Source organism: Microtus oregoni, unplaced genomic scaffold (genome assembly GCF_018167655.1).
Source record: "Microtus oregoni isolate MIOR12 unplaced genomic scaffold, Mior012 000046F_ref0000063, whole genome shotgun sequence".
Taxonomy (NCBI): domain Eukaryota; kingdom Metazoa; phylum Chordata; class Mammalia; order Rodentia; family Cricetidae; genus Microtus; species Microtus oregoni.
The window spans coordinates 8,348,384-8,361,708 of record NW_024543220.1 but is presented as its reverse complement, the minus strand read 5'-3'; the positions used below and the strand labels follow the sequence as shown (position 1 = coordinate 8,361,708).

Below are 13,325 nucleotides of genomic sequence, written 5' to 3'. Positions count from 1 at the left end.
TAAAATCCAACGAGACTCCTCCTCCAGTACCAATGCAATCAAACGATAAGCAGTAAGCAGGGCAGGGCAAAGCTGGCTGCTAGGTTGTGTCAGGCCTCTGTGCTGACAGACTGCATCTTTTCATCACTGTCTAAGGGGCCTGCTGGCTTCCCAAAGATGCATGACCAGAATTAAATCCACATACATAATTGATGTGCATCATTATGTGCCATGACATTTTATTAGTCCCTTGGGAGAGACGCTAAGGAAATCTCATTGTCATTATTAGATGCTTTGCTCTCTTACAAAGGGAGGCGAGTCTAAACTCTGCAGGTGTGATTTCAACAGCTCTTGACCTGTAACACGTGCTCGCTGGGTGACAAAGACAGAATGCTGGAGATGCGGACTCTGTGTTTCTGTTTCAGTGCCTGCTCCATGTTAACTTGTGTCTCTTTGTCTAAGGATTAATGAAACAAGACTGAGTGTCTTTGTTTTCTAAAGGCAACAGTAGAAAGAAATGCCTTCGTGTGAAAATGTTAGCCACCTATACTAGTTTGCAAAAATGTTAAAGATAGCATTTTTATTCGTATCCATTTATCATGGTTCTGTAGCTTCAGGGACATTAAATAAAGTGGAATTGTCAGTTCTATCCCTAAAATCTAGCCTGAATATAAAAGGCTTATGATTAATCTTATAATATAGTTGTAACTACTCAACATAAAAATCATTGTGGCTCAGAGGAAGTATGACTCCTTACATGTTTCTAGACACTAGACATTGGGTATCATGAAGGCCACATATCAGAAATATCAATTTTCTATATTTTCCTGGTTATTTCAAAATTGTAAAGCATAAACTAGCAAACCTAGAAGATCCTGGTGTCCTGTTCCATAGCAGGTTCTTCAGAAAGAATGCCACCTTCCAGAGACTCTAAGATACCTATCAGTCAGCCATCGGTGCTGCATCCTATGACTCCTTGAGAAACGCAGGCTTACTGTGCCTCTTAGAGTCTCAGTCAACGCAAGCTTCAGGCCCCAAATATTTTAGGACTGCACACACCTGGTTCTTCCTCTCAGGAGGTTTAGTTCATTCTTGCCTTTGTATTTTGTTGTTAGCACAGGAAATAGAACCCTATACACAAGCTGACATATACATGTCAAGCTGAAATGTAGGGAGAAAACCCTTTCTTTTTCTGTATAAGCCTTATTTCTGCGAAAATGTTCCCTTTGTTGTTTTAGGTTTTGGAAAACCATAGTTGACTGTAGCTGACATATAAGGACAGTGAGTTTGATTTTCTAGGTTTTCCCCTTTTATCTATCCAAGGTCCTGAAGTGTATTCTTTCTAGAACTAGCAGAGGGTCACTTGAACATTCCAGGAGCAGGGTCATTTGGGGCCAAGGAGGACAGGAGGGTGCTGGCCTCAGACATTTGTTATAGCAGCATGGCTTAGACTATGAGAAACTAACAAGCCTTCCTATTTGCAGATAATGTCAAGTTGAGTGATGTAGTAAAACAAAAAGCGGCTTGCTTTCTTTGCTCTCACTCTTTTGGAATTTGTGCTCTAGGAGGTGCCCAAACCTCTCTTTTTCAAGGGGAGCGATGAATAATCTTTTGAGGACTAAGATTGTATGAAAGTACAGACATCAGAGTGTTAGGAAATGAAGTTGAGGTTGGAAGTGAAAACAATGCTTCCCCAGGAAGTGAGATCTGTCAGGCACACATGACATGTTGAGGAAGGGGTTGTTTCCAGAAAGGGTACCACGCGATCCTCCTTCATTTCTTTCACACATACTTAACACAAGAAGGAATTCAAATCTTGGATTATTGACTTATGCTCTGAAGACAAAGTTTAAGCACTTAGGACTGAGTTTGAAACTTCAGTGGCTCTCCACAAAAGCACAAACATTACAATATCAACTACCTTGAATGCCATCAATGGGCCAACAGATGGACTAATAGGGCTTTTGGGACACAAAGGCGTGGGTCTCCCCACATTACAATTTTCTCTGACTCTAAATCCACTTGTTCATTTTCAGACTGGGATAAGAGTCTGTTAAGTTAGTGGGTACTGATGGAGGACTTACATTTCAGCAAAGATGTCTCTAATGACACTTTTTGTGGACTTGCAAAATTATAAGCAGTATTTCAAAGGTATGTGTATTAGAAGATGAACAGTGGGTAGAATTTGTTTGATGGAGGAGAATCAGCTCCAATGGGGAATTTTAGTGATATAAATCCCAAACTATATTTAATTATTAGTTTGGATAAAATGTTGTGCTGGCTAATTTTATGTCAACTTGACACCAGTTAGAGTCATCAAAGAGGAAGGAGCCTCAACTGAGAAAATGCCTCCTTAAGATTGGGCTGTAAGCAAGCCTGCAGAATATTTTCTTAATTTGTGGTTGAGGAGGGAGGGCCCAGCCCATTGTGGGCAGTGCCATCCCTGAGCTGGTAGTCCTGGGTTCTATAAGAAAGCAGGCTGAACAAGCTACAAGGAGCAAGCCAATAAGCAACACCTCTCCACGGCCTCTGTATCAGCTCCTGCCTCTAGGATCCTGCCCTGTTTGAGTTCGTGTCCTAACAAAGGATTCTGATGGCGAGCAGTGATATGGAAGTGTGAGCCAAATAAACCTTTTCCCCTTCAAGTTGCTTTGTTCACAGTGTTTCATCACAGCAATAGTAACCCCAACTAAGATGAATATCAGCAATTCATTAGCCAGTCTATCACATGCTATTTAGTAGAAAGGTGGCTATATAGGAAATAAAAAGGGTGTATAACAAAAGAACATTGAAAGGCTGAAATGATGGCTTTTACCTAACTAGATACCTAACTAAGGAAATGAATACCTAATTTTTATACTTGGAAATAACATATCATTTACTGTACTATCACCAAAATGTATGATACACCTGATAATAGTATACAAACTTCTTCCTCCCCAAGAGAAGGGTATTGTATTTCAATTATTTATAAGTAGTTTGGGAAATAAGAGTAAGATTTGGCTGAATCAGAGAGAGAGAGAGAGAGAGAGAGAGAGAGAGAGAGAGAGAGAGAATGGGTTCTAGATTCTAATTTGTAAAGCAAATTCTAAGGTTCTCCCATAGATTGGCTAGATTAAGTCCATGAATGTGTTTAGTTCAGGATAAGGGATCATTGGTCATAACTACAATAATTAGCTAGGGTTTGTGTAGTGGCCTGTTCTTAGATTTAAGCAGCAGAAGAAAGCAGAAGACACTTAGCTTAGAGAAGAGAAGGCTTGCTGTGCAGATGTTTCCCCTGAATGGAAACATATTTCCTCCTAGGAGAAAGAGGGAAACTCCATAGGCTCAGGAGCTCATGAAACATTCAAGACTCAGGAAGCTCAAGATACAAGACTCAGGAAGCATACAAGGTTCAGGAATCTCAGGAAACATTCAAGACTCAGGAAGCTCAAGATACAAGACTCAGAAAGTGTAGGAAACACACAGGCTCAGGAAGCTCAGGAAACATACAAGGCTTAGGAAGCTCAGGAAGCACACAAGACTCAGAAAGTGTAGGAAACACACAAGGTTCAGGAAGCTCAGGAAACATACAAGGCTCAGGAAGCTCAGGAAGTTTCAAGAGTCATAAGACCCCCTCCATGGTTATAAATGTGGTGAACAATTGTTGGAACAGGAGATTCTCTTTGGTGGTGTTGACTGCAAGTTGTGCAGATAATACCAGGGATATAGCTTTCATGAGTTGTAACTCACACTGGAATGAATTTCTAATACCATAGCTTCCTTTGAAGGACCCATGCTCCTGTAAGTAATCCCCGTGTTTTATTGGTTCACACAGCTAGGTTTGGATAAAATCTTCTTTGGTATGTTGTTAGTGTTTTTTCTGGGGGTAATTAACATTTACTAATGAAAAGTTATATAACCCATAAGAAACACATGATTTCTGCAATCAAATTTTAGAAGGACTGTGGGAAGATTAAGGGTTTAGACTTGATCTGGGAAGTTATCCATAATCTATGGACAGCGACTGGAATAGGAGCCCAGAGAGTAAATGTGAGTGTGAGATCAGGCCATCTAGGGGAAAGGCATCCAGAAGTAGCTCCGGAAGTACGAGGGCACTGAGTTAAGCATAATTAGGATGGGTATCATTCCAGTTGGGGATAGGTGATGGTGAGGAACTTAGGGCTTGAGGTAGAACAAACCATCTGAAAGAAAAGTCAAGTCCTCAGACCCTAGCTCTGTGAGGTTCTGTGAGGAAGGGGAAGGTTTCTTGACTTCACTCTGTGTCCTGGAGTCTTTATCTGAATCTTCATGAACAATTATAAGGTGAGTTGAGTAACCTTTAAATGCTGAATGTGAGGAATCGAGTACCTTTGCTCAGGTGACTTAGCTAGTGGGTGCAACACCTATAGGTGTCCCCTGCTCCCGCTGCTCTATGAGAAAGGATTTGAAGGAGGGACATTTAGACTTTACCAACTCATCAGCAGAGCTCTCCTTGTGGAAGAGTACAGCCCCTGAGAGTTACCTGTGAAATTCCTGCAGCCACCAAGAGATACAGAAATGAAGGGAGCCAGGGTACCAGGAGAGCCCTGGACACGGATGTTCTATTCTTTCTGGTTCTGACTGGAATGGAGACTTCTGAGGGGATCTATAGGAAATGTGAGTTGCAGTATGTTGGGTGGGTATGAAGTCAACCATTTTGATTACAACTTCCCCTTCAGAGACAGTTGTTTGTGTTACACACAAGGCTTTTCACCAATTTTAACTGAAACTGTAGGCTATCAAATTTTTATATTCATTTATTTTTATTTATTTAAAACAAAAATTTAAATTTATTTTTATTATTGATATGTGTGTGTATACGTTTGTCTATAAGTGTAAGATGAGTGTTTTTGAGTTTGTATGCATGCACACGTATGGGGCTGTCTATGGAGGCCAGAAGAAGGTCTTGTAATCCCTGAAGCTGGAGTTACAGGTGATTGAGAGACACCTAATGTGGGTGCTGGGAACCAAATGTCAGTCCTCTTGGAAGAGCAGCAAGTACTCTTAACTGACAAGCTATCTATTTTTGAGGCAGGGTCTCATGTAGCCCAGGCTGGCCTCTAGCTTGCTAAGGGAGCAAAGGAACTTTGCTTGAACTTCTGACCCTTTTGCTAACTCCTTTCCAGTGCTGAGGTCTCAGGCCTGTGTCCCCATGCCCTTTTTATACAGTGAGAGGCACTCAGCTCAGGCTTTCATCCATGCTAGGCATGCACGCAACCAATTGTGCCACATTCCCCACTTTGCTTGCATTTAATATCTGATATCTAACTCAGCTGGAGTTGCCACCATCACCTGAGCTTCCAAATAATGCAGAGTAACCCAGGTTCAGTTGTGCCCCCCCCCCCCAGCAGTTTGCTAATGATGCCTTGGGGAGCTAGCCCCAAGTACAAAGACAAAGAACAAAGCTGATTTGAGCCAGACAGCGAACCTGCAGCCGTCTCTGATTTACCTAAATGGAGTCTCTTCCAGGAGTGGTTTAGAGGTTTATGGGTTTTCACTTTACTCTTTCTCAGATTGCTCCTTGGAGGTCTTCATTTCCAGTTCCCACGGAGCTGGCTGCCAGCTTATTTCTCCAGCAGAGCCCTTTCTCCAGTCTGTCATTATCTCCACTCTCCTAGCTGTCTGTGCATGTTGACAGCTCTTCTGTCTCCACTTAGGAAGGTGCAAATTACAGTGGCTGTAGCACCTTGCAGGCAATGCATTTTCTCAGCAATGGGCCTCAATCTGCGCCCCCCCCCCCCCTCATATCCTGCTGTGTGCTTTGTTTCCCAGCAGATCAGAAGGTAGAGCATTGCAGGGGCAATTGCTTTAGCATCTCTTCTAAACTCCAGGCACCCTGGGAAAGGAGACTACCTGGTGTAGATACCCCTGCCCCCATAACTGAGCTTAGTTCTTTTGGCATGAACACATTTTCATATTCTGGTGGAATATCTGGCTATCTGGGACCCTCTCCTAAGTAAACAAGACCCACTATCTGGGCATGTATACTTTCACAGGCCCTACATGTGTATTTGCTTTTCAAGGTTTCTTCTTTTATGAAAAAAAAGAAGAAAAAAAGAAATATAGGTATAGTTGTTAGTATAAAGATGACTATGATACCATATGTTAAAAATGATTCATTCAACTCAGAAGTTCAGTTTTTCTTTTACTTTTTAGAATAAATTAATACCTTTTTTTGAGGGCCCTGAAAAGCATGGTGGACTCTAGGCACGGCACTTCTCTAATGGGTATGCTGGCCCTGCTGTATGTATTCCATAGCTTTTCTTGACGGCTAAGGGTTTGACTGAGAATATTATTTCCTCGTGAAGACAATTAGAAAGTAGGTCTGGGGCTTGCATTTTTTATAAAAAAGGGCGTGGTCCAGCAAAATAGCTCAGAGTTTTGTCCTAAGTGTTTCCTGTGCAAGTCTCATGACCAGAGTTCTGTTCTGGGAACCCACAGAGAACTAACTCTTGAAAATTGTCCTCTGACCAAGGGTGCACCATGACACGTGCGCGCGCATGCACAGAAGCACGTACACGCAGCACACACATGTATATACACGCTTGCTGGTTTGTTATGAGTTAAACACCTCCACTAGCCCAGATGCTCCTGGAGGGGTACAAGGTTGATGCCAACAGAAACAAAGTAGACTCAGTGTTTAAAGAAATATTCAAGCCCAGACAGTCGTAGATGGGGGATAGTGCGAGGGATGACAAGAGAGGCACAGACATCACAAGTCTCAGTGGCTGACACCTGAACAGATGGCAAAGGAGTTTCAGAACGACATTGTTCCTTCCCACCTTTCTCCTTCTATATCTGATGACTGGACATATGCTGGGAGGGAGTTTGGGGGGTCTTAACCTTCTGCCTTCTCCACTTCTGGATCTCTGAATAAAGTGCAACTCAGTGATTCAGTTCCTGCCTCTGCTCATTGGCATTGCAAGATCTGGTATTCCTGGTATAAGAACACCCAGATTTTATTATAATATGTCATCCACCTCATAATACTTGTAAGATGACTCTAACGTCCACAACATTAGAACCCACCAGGCTGTCTCTTTTCTTTTGGGACAGCCTATTCCAATCTCTCTTTGCAGTATTTGCTTTGCTAAAACAAACAAACAAACAACAACAACTTCCACTAAAACTGTGTGTGTCCACTGGATTCTTTCTTTCTAGGAAAGAAGAACAAGCGACAAAGAGATACACCATCACTTCATGCGAATTTTGGCTTTGGTGAAAGGGCTCTGCGCTAAGCAGTTTATAGGAACTTCCTATGGTCTTGCAGTTTCCCTGTGAGGCAGGTTCTTCTCGTCATTTTCCTTGCAGACGCTAAATTTCCTTGCCGTTCTATCACTCTGCCCCTAACTGCTCTGTTAAAAGACGTTCCTGGTTATAGCATGACAATGAACACGCCAAAACTAATGGGTTTGTCATGGGGAGGAGGGCAGTTTTATCTGCAGAATGTTAAAGCATGGAGCCCGTGGGGACGTCACCAGTGCTGCCTCTGTCCAGCGTGGACGACATAGCACAGACACAATCTCCTCGGTGGATGCTCCTGCAGGGAGGAGAGGCAGGCTAGTGAGCCTTGATCCCAAGAGCCTTCAGCCTTCAAGTTCTATCTTGACTATCCTCAGGCTGAGTTGCATGCTTCCTTCCAGTCTCTCAGGAGCAGTCAGGAGTTAACGGGACTCCTTATACGGATGTAATTAGAGGTTTCTCTCCCGTCTGGACTGGATGCTTCTCAAAGAAGGCCAGCATAGTTTTTTTTACAACGGCCACACAGTAGAGGTGATGTCTAGAATCTGGCCCTACAGTTTATGAGTGAAGGGGAATGGGTTTTTATAACACACGTACATACATACACACACACCACACATCTTTCTGCTTGTGAATTTTCTGCTTGTACATATAAACACATGAATTATAGAGTTTGGATTTCATGTGTACAAACGCTGCATTGAAATCAGGAGCCTTTGCTATTAATACTATCAAACAGATAAAAGACCTTATGCGTGGTTGGCCCTGTGAACCACAAGCAGGTAACCCCAACCTCCCATGGGAATTAAGTAGTCGAGATAAACATTAACCCAGGCATAGTAAGATAAAAACCATGGCTGAGGGGCGTGGGGGAGGTGGGGAATAAACAAGTGATGATTGTGTTCAGGTTCTAAGCACTCTAAATTGCCGTAAATTGAGGATAATACTGGATAAAGATGGGTGGAATCTTGGGATAAGTACTGGGCAGAACTTCACGTTTCTAGAAAGTTTGCACCGGACTGGGCAAACACTGAAGCATCTCTCAAAATTGTAAACTGTGGTGGAAAGTAGAGAATTTTCAAGCAGAGGGAAAAGCCAGGGGCGTTTGTAAATTAGAGCCGCTGAGCATTGGTAAATGAGATAGATTATATACAGAAAGTGGACGGACAAACTAGGAGACTGACTATTACAGCCATCCTGCGGGAGAGGTCTGACTGAGCCTGATACAGGGGCATGGAAGGAAAGCATGGAAGGAAAGCTAGCGACTTCGTGGAACTTTATAAATGAACATATAAAACCTGGCTTTATTTGTCTAGGGCCTGACAAATTAAAGGGGATGTTGATAAATGTCAGGACAGCCCAAGATCAGGAAAATTAATATAGTAAAAGACAGTTTGTTTAACAGACAATTAACACGGGCGCTTTCCCAAGGGGTCTTTATTGCTTCCCTATTTACCCTGAGGATCTTGGTTAAGCTGGAAGTCAGCCAATGGGCATCAGCTCTCAGGAGCCAGTCCCTGGCAAGATGACCCGAGCAGAGCCAAGCGTTTCCATGTCTGTTCCTTATTTTGATGATGACATGCTCAGCGGCCATGCCTGTCAGCAAGTTCATGGGCTGAAGAAAGGCTGGTAATTTGAAAGGCACAAGGCATTTTTATAAGTGCACTTAGCTTCCAGGTCTTCTGGGCTAACATTTTATGAGAGTGGCTGGAAAGGTCAGGGACTGAGAGAAATGGAAAAAGTGCAAGCAGAAAGAAATCGATGGCATGTTTTAACCGGGGTGGGGGTGGGGGAGGACGTTAAAAGTTGCCACATGTACGCATGACCCTTCGCCCGAGAGTACCAAAGCTGAGTTCTGTGAGGGAAGCTGTTACACAAGTTAGAGATGCCAGAGCCAAAGTCCCTGATACCCATCTCCATGTCTGAAGGACCTAGGTCTCCAGAGCTACCAACGATGTCAGTGGTTATGATGGCGTGATTCTGGGGCCTTAACAGAGCAGTTTAGCACTTTTTGTTATTGTTGTTAATGAATGTACAATTTTCCTGGATGAACAAATGATATGATTTCAGATGCATTAATGTTGATTATAGACTCAAAGGGATGCCAAAGAAATTCATAAACTCTGACTGCTAGACCCACCCATGGGAACCATGTTCTGGCCCCTTGCAGACTTTACTTTTTAGGCTTAAAGTCCATGCCTAACTGGAAGCAAATGGAGACATGGCTGGCAACACCCCCTCTTCCCAGAAAACCAAGAATACTGCCATAAGATTGTATTGAACCACAGGCATCAAGTGAACTTGGCAGTTAACACTTACAAGACTTGGAAAAGATATCCGGTGACGTGATCCTGCCATGAGATCTCTCAGAGATGTCAATGCTGAGAGGGCCTGGGCAAAAGCTGCCATCAGCGAATAGCTGGTGACTAACAGATACAAAAGGCAGCTTTACTTTATTCACGGTCTCTAAAACTGGAGCTGTCATGAGCAATAAGGCTGGGAATATTAACAGCTGCTAACCTTCTGCCTTCCCACCAGTGAGCGCATAGCAAGAACTGACTGCAGAGTTTCCTTCAGGCACAGTCTTCTTTGTGCAGTCAGGGTTGAGGTTCTGTGTTCTGTTTTGTCGGTGATGACATTCCTGCTTCTGTGTCTGTATGGGGCAGACATCCGCAGGGGAGCCTGGAACCAGGGCCCCTGAAGCACATATAAGCAGCTTCTGATTCTGACTGCAGCCAGGCAGAAATCATTGGTGCAAATAAGCAAACAAATATTAAATGTATAAACGTGGAGTTTTGGCATACTTTTGACATTTTTGCTGGGAAATAATTTGTATTCAAATTATTCCAGTTTAGACATCCATTTTGATGATCACTGACAGACATCCACAGTGGCATATAGCTGTCATAGTCAAAGTATAGGACATTTACATGAGAAGTTTGTACACATTTACTTTTTGTTTGTGTCCCGATATCTATGGGGCATGTTGGAGCATGTGTATGATAATGAAGACAGTTGAACCTTTACCCGAGTGCAAATGCTTATAAGATTTTTTAACTCCCATAATTGGGTATGGAAGATTTAGATTTTAAGCCTGTCTTACCATCTAATCAGATCAGAGAGTTGCTGCTACAGTAAAGCTAGTTTCTGTTTCTTGAAGATCTCTTCAGAGACAAAAGCAAATATTTTAGGGACATGGAGACGGTATGCATACTCAACTTCAGGGCTTGGGGGTAGGGGTGGAATTTGAATTCATACTTCTGCACGACCAAGACTTATGCATAGACTTATGCCTATGTAAAACGCAACCTTTTGTGCCTCACAAGATCTGCGAGGTGGTTGTTTGAATGTGATTGCCACTGCGTCCCCTCACCCCCCACCCCATAAGTTCACGGGGACTGGCACTATTAGGAGGTGCGGTTTTGTTACAATAGGTGTGTGGCCTTATTGGAGTAAGTGTGTCACTGTGGAGGCAGACTTTGAGGTCTCCTTTTTGTCCAAGCTATGCTCAGCATGCCAAATTCCCTCCTGTTGCCTGCGAGTCAAGATGTAAGAACCCTCAGCTCCTTCTCCAGCAACACGTCTGTCTGCACGCTGCCTTGCTTTCTGCCATGATGATAACAGACTAAACCTTTGGACTGTAGGCGAGTCACTCTAATGAAAGGTGTTCCTTTACAGGAGTTGCCATGGTCATACTGTCTCTTCACAGCAATAGAAACCCTACTAAGACACCCTTTCTCTGAGTTCACTTATTACCATTTCCTGCCCATAGCATTCTCTGAGCAATGCTCTGAGCACTGCAGAGTGCATGCTTATTGGTCTCCGAGGAATCACCCATTGCTTAAAGTATACGAAAATGGCTCCAAACAGCTGCTGGAGGTCTGCTCTGTAAGTCCTGTGGCCTCAGAGTATGTCCCCAGGGGCCCGGTCACACGGCTTTCCTGAGCCTTTTTATCCACACCTTCACAGCTCACATCTTTGTAAAGTGAAACTCCTCAGCAAGTAAGTTATAGTCCAATGAAATTGCTCTATTTTACTCTTGGAATCAGGACAGTTTCTGCTCAGAAGATCAGGTAACTTATTAGATACCCTGTAAGGCAGAGAAAGAGGCAATGGAGAAAAGTAAAGAAAGGACCTTGTGCCAAGGGAGGTGCTGGCAAGAAGCCCACAGCACTGACTGGCCATGTGTGTTTAGGGAGAAGGGTGGTCTCTGTGGAGATGAGAGCAAGAGCGCCCTCACCTCAAGGACCAGGAGAAGTTTTTGTCCCTGCTGCACAATAGCGCTCAAGCAGTTATGGCATGGATGTCTCTGGAAATCACCGAACAAAGCTGTGGTGGCCGCACAGTGGTACCTCCCCTAAGAGTCCCTTGCCCTTCTAGGCTGTCAAGAACAACAGTCCTTCAAACCATCTCCTATTCTCACAGCAGCAGGGTGTTCTTTTAAAAGCCCCACCACACATGCTGCTCAGAGCCCTCCGTGGCACCTGCTCACTCTTGGAGTAAACTTCACATATTTTCAAATGCTTTTTCACGCCCTACACGGCCCCCAGGCAGCTGCTTCCCACATGCTGTCCTGACTTGATCTCCACTATCCTTTTCCTCTCCTGTGGCTAACCTGCTTATTGTCCCTTCTGCACGCTAAGAAGGGCAGGCATGCTATCTGCCCCCTGATATCCATCCTTCCCACTGACAATGATCTTCAATAGTTTTGCAGGTTTATTTATTCAGTGTGTATGAATGTTTTGCCTGCATGTATGGATGTAAGTATGTGCACCACATCTATGCCTGGTCCTGGTCAGAAGGCATTGGATCCCCTGGAACTGGAGTTATGGATGTTTGTGAGTGGCTATGTGGGTGCTGGGAACTGAACCTGGGTCCTCTACAAGAGCAAGTGCTCTTAAACATTGCCTATGCCGATTTTTAATGGACCCATGACCCCCTACCCCAGTCTCTTGCACAATTCAGTGCTGTGATGTGAAGACCGTATGCCTGGCTTAGAGAGGAGAAAGAAGAACACTGTCTTTTCACTGTTTTCCCTCTGAAGGGCTGGAAAATGCACGTGATGGCAGAAGACCTTCTTGGGCAATGAGGTAGATAAAGATCACATGTTAGCAATCCTACTGCTTTCCTATTCAGTCTGGGACTTCCCATCTGGATTATTAAATGAGAAAGAAATATGGTCTATCTTAGATTAGCCTCAGTGGGTTTGGACTTTTCTCTTTATCCAGTAATGGAATTCTAATGAGCACACCAGCATATTCTCTCCCGAGGGGTTGTTCTTTTCGTTTCCTACACTCAGATGTGTTTCCCCAGAAAAACCATGTGGTTATGTATCTCCCCCCACCCCTGCCCCCGAGACAGGGTTTCTCTGTATAAACAGCCCAAGCTGTCCTGTCTCTTGTAGACCAGGCTGGCCTCGAACTCACAGAGATCCGCCAACCTCTGCCTCCTGAGTGCTGGGATTAAAGGCATGTGCCCAAACCGCTCAGCTGTGCCTATGTGTCTTACATCTTTCTGGCTTCCTGCTTATGTGCCAGGTCCTCAAAAAGGCTTTCACTGGCCGACTCTACTCACACAGAACAATCCACTCTTTGATGCGTGTTGTTAAGGTCTTTAGTAGACTAGTCCACATAATAAGCTCCCGGCCAGCCAGGGCTACATAGTAAAACACCACTTTAAAAGACAAAACAAAACAACAAACAAACAAAAGGGCTGGGCCTATCTGAGTTCAGAGGTGTGACGGTCACTGTTGTGTTTCAACTTGGATTAAGAAGAAACACCTAGTGGATTACTGAAGCACACCTCTGGGGGTATCTTTGACGTTTATCTAGAGATGATTAGATCATGAGTGTTTTGATTAGGAATCAATGGCTTAATGCCTTGATGAAGACACAAGTTATTATTGGGCACTAGTTGGAGGCAGGAGGTGGGAACTAGAAGGAAGAAGTAGGCCATTAGGGCCATGTCTTGGGGGCTTTATCTACCCCGGCTACTTTCTGTATCCCTTTCTCTGAGCTTCCTTATCTGCTCCACCACCCACCTCTCTCTGTCCCTGTTATGACACCACGATGGACCAAAATCTC

General features: G+C 43.9%; 1 protein-coding gene across 2 annotated transcripts in view; it reads right to left on the bottom strand.

Annotated features, from left to right (window-relative positions):
* The window catches only part of Cntnap2 (contactin associated protein 2), a 2,078,180-nt gene that overhangs the window by 35,050 nt on the left and 2,029,805 nt on the right, over positions 1-13,325 (bottom strand). The window lies entirely within an intron of this gene.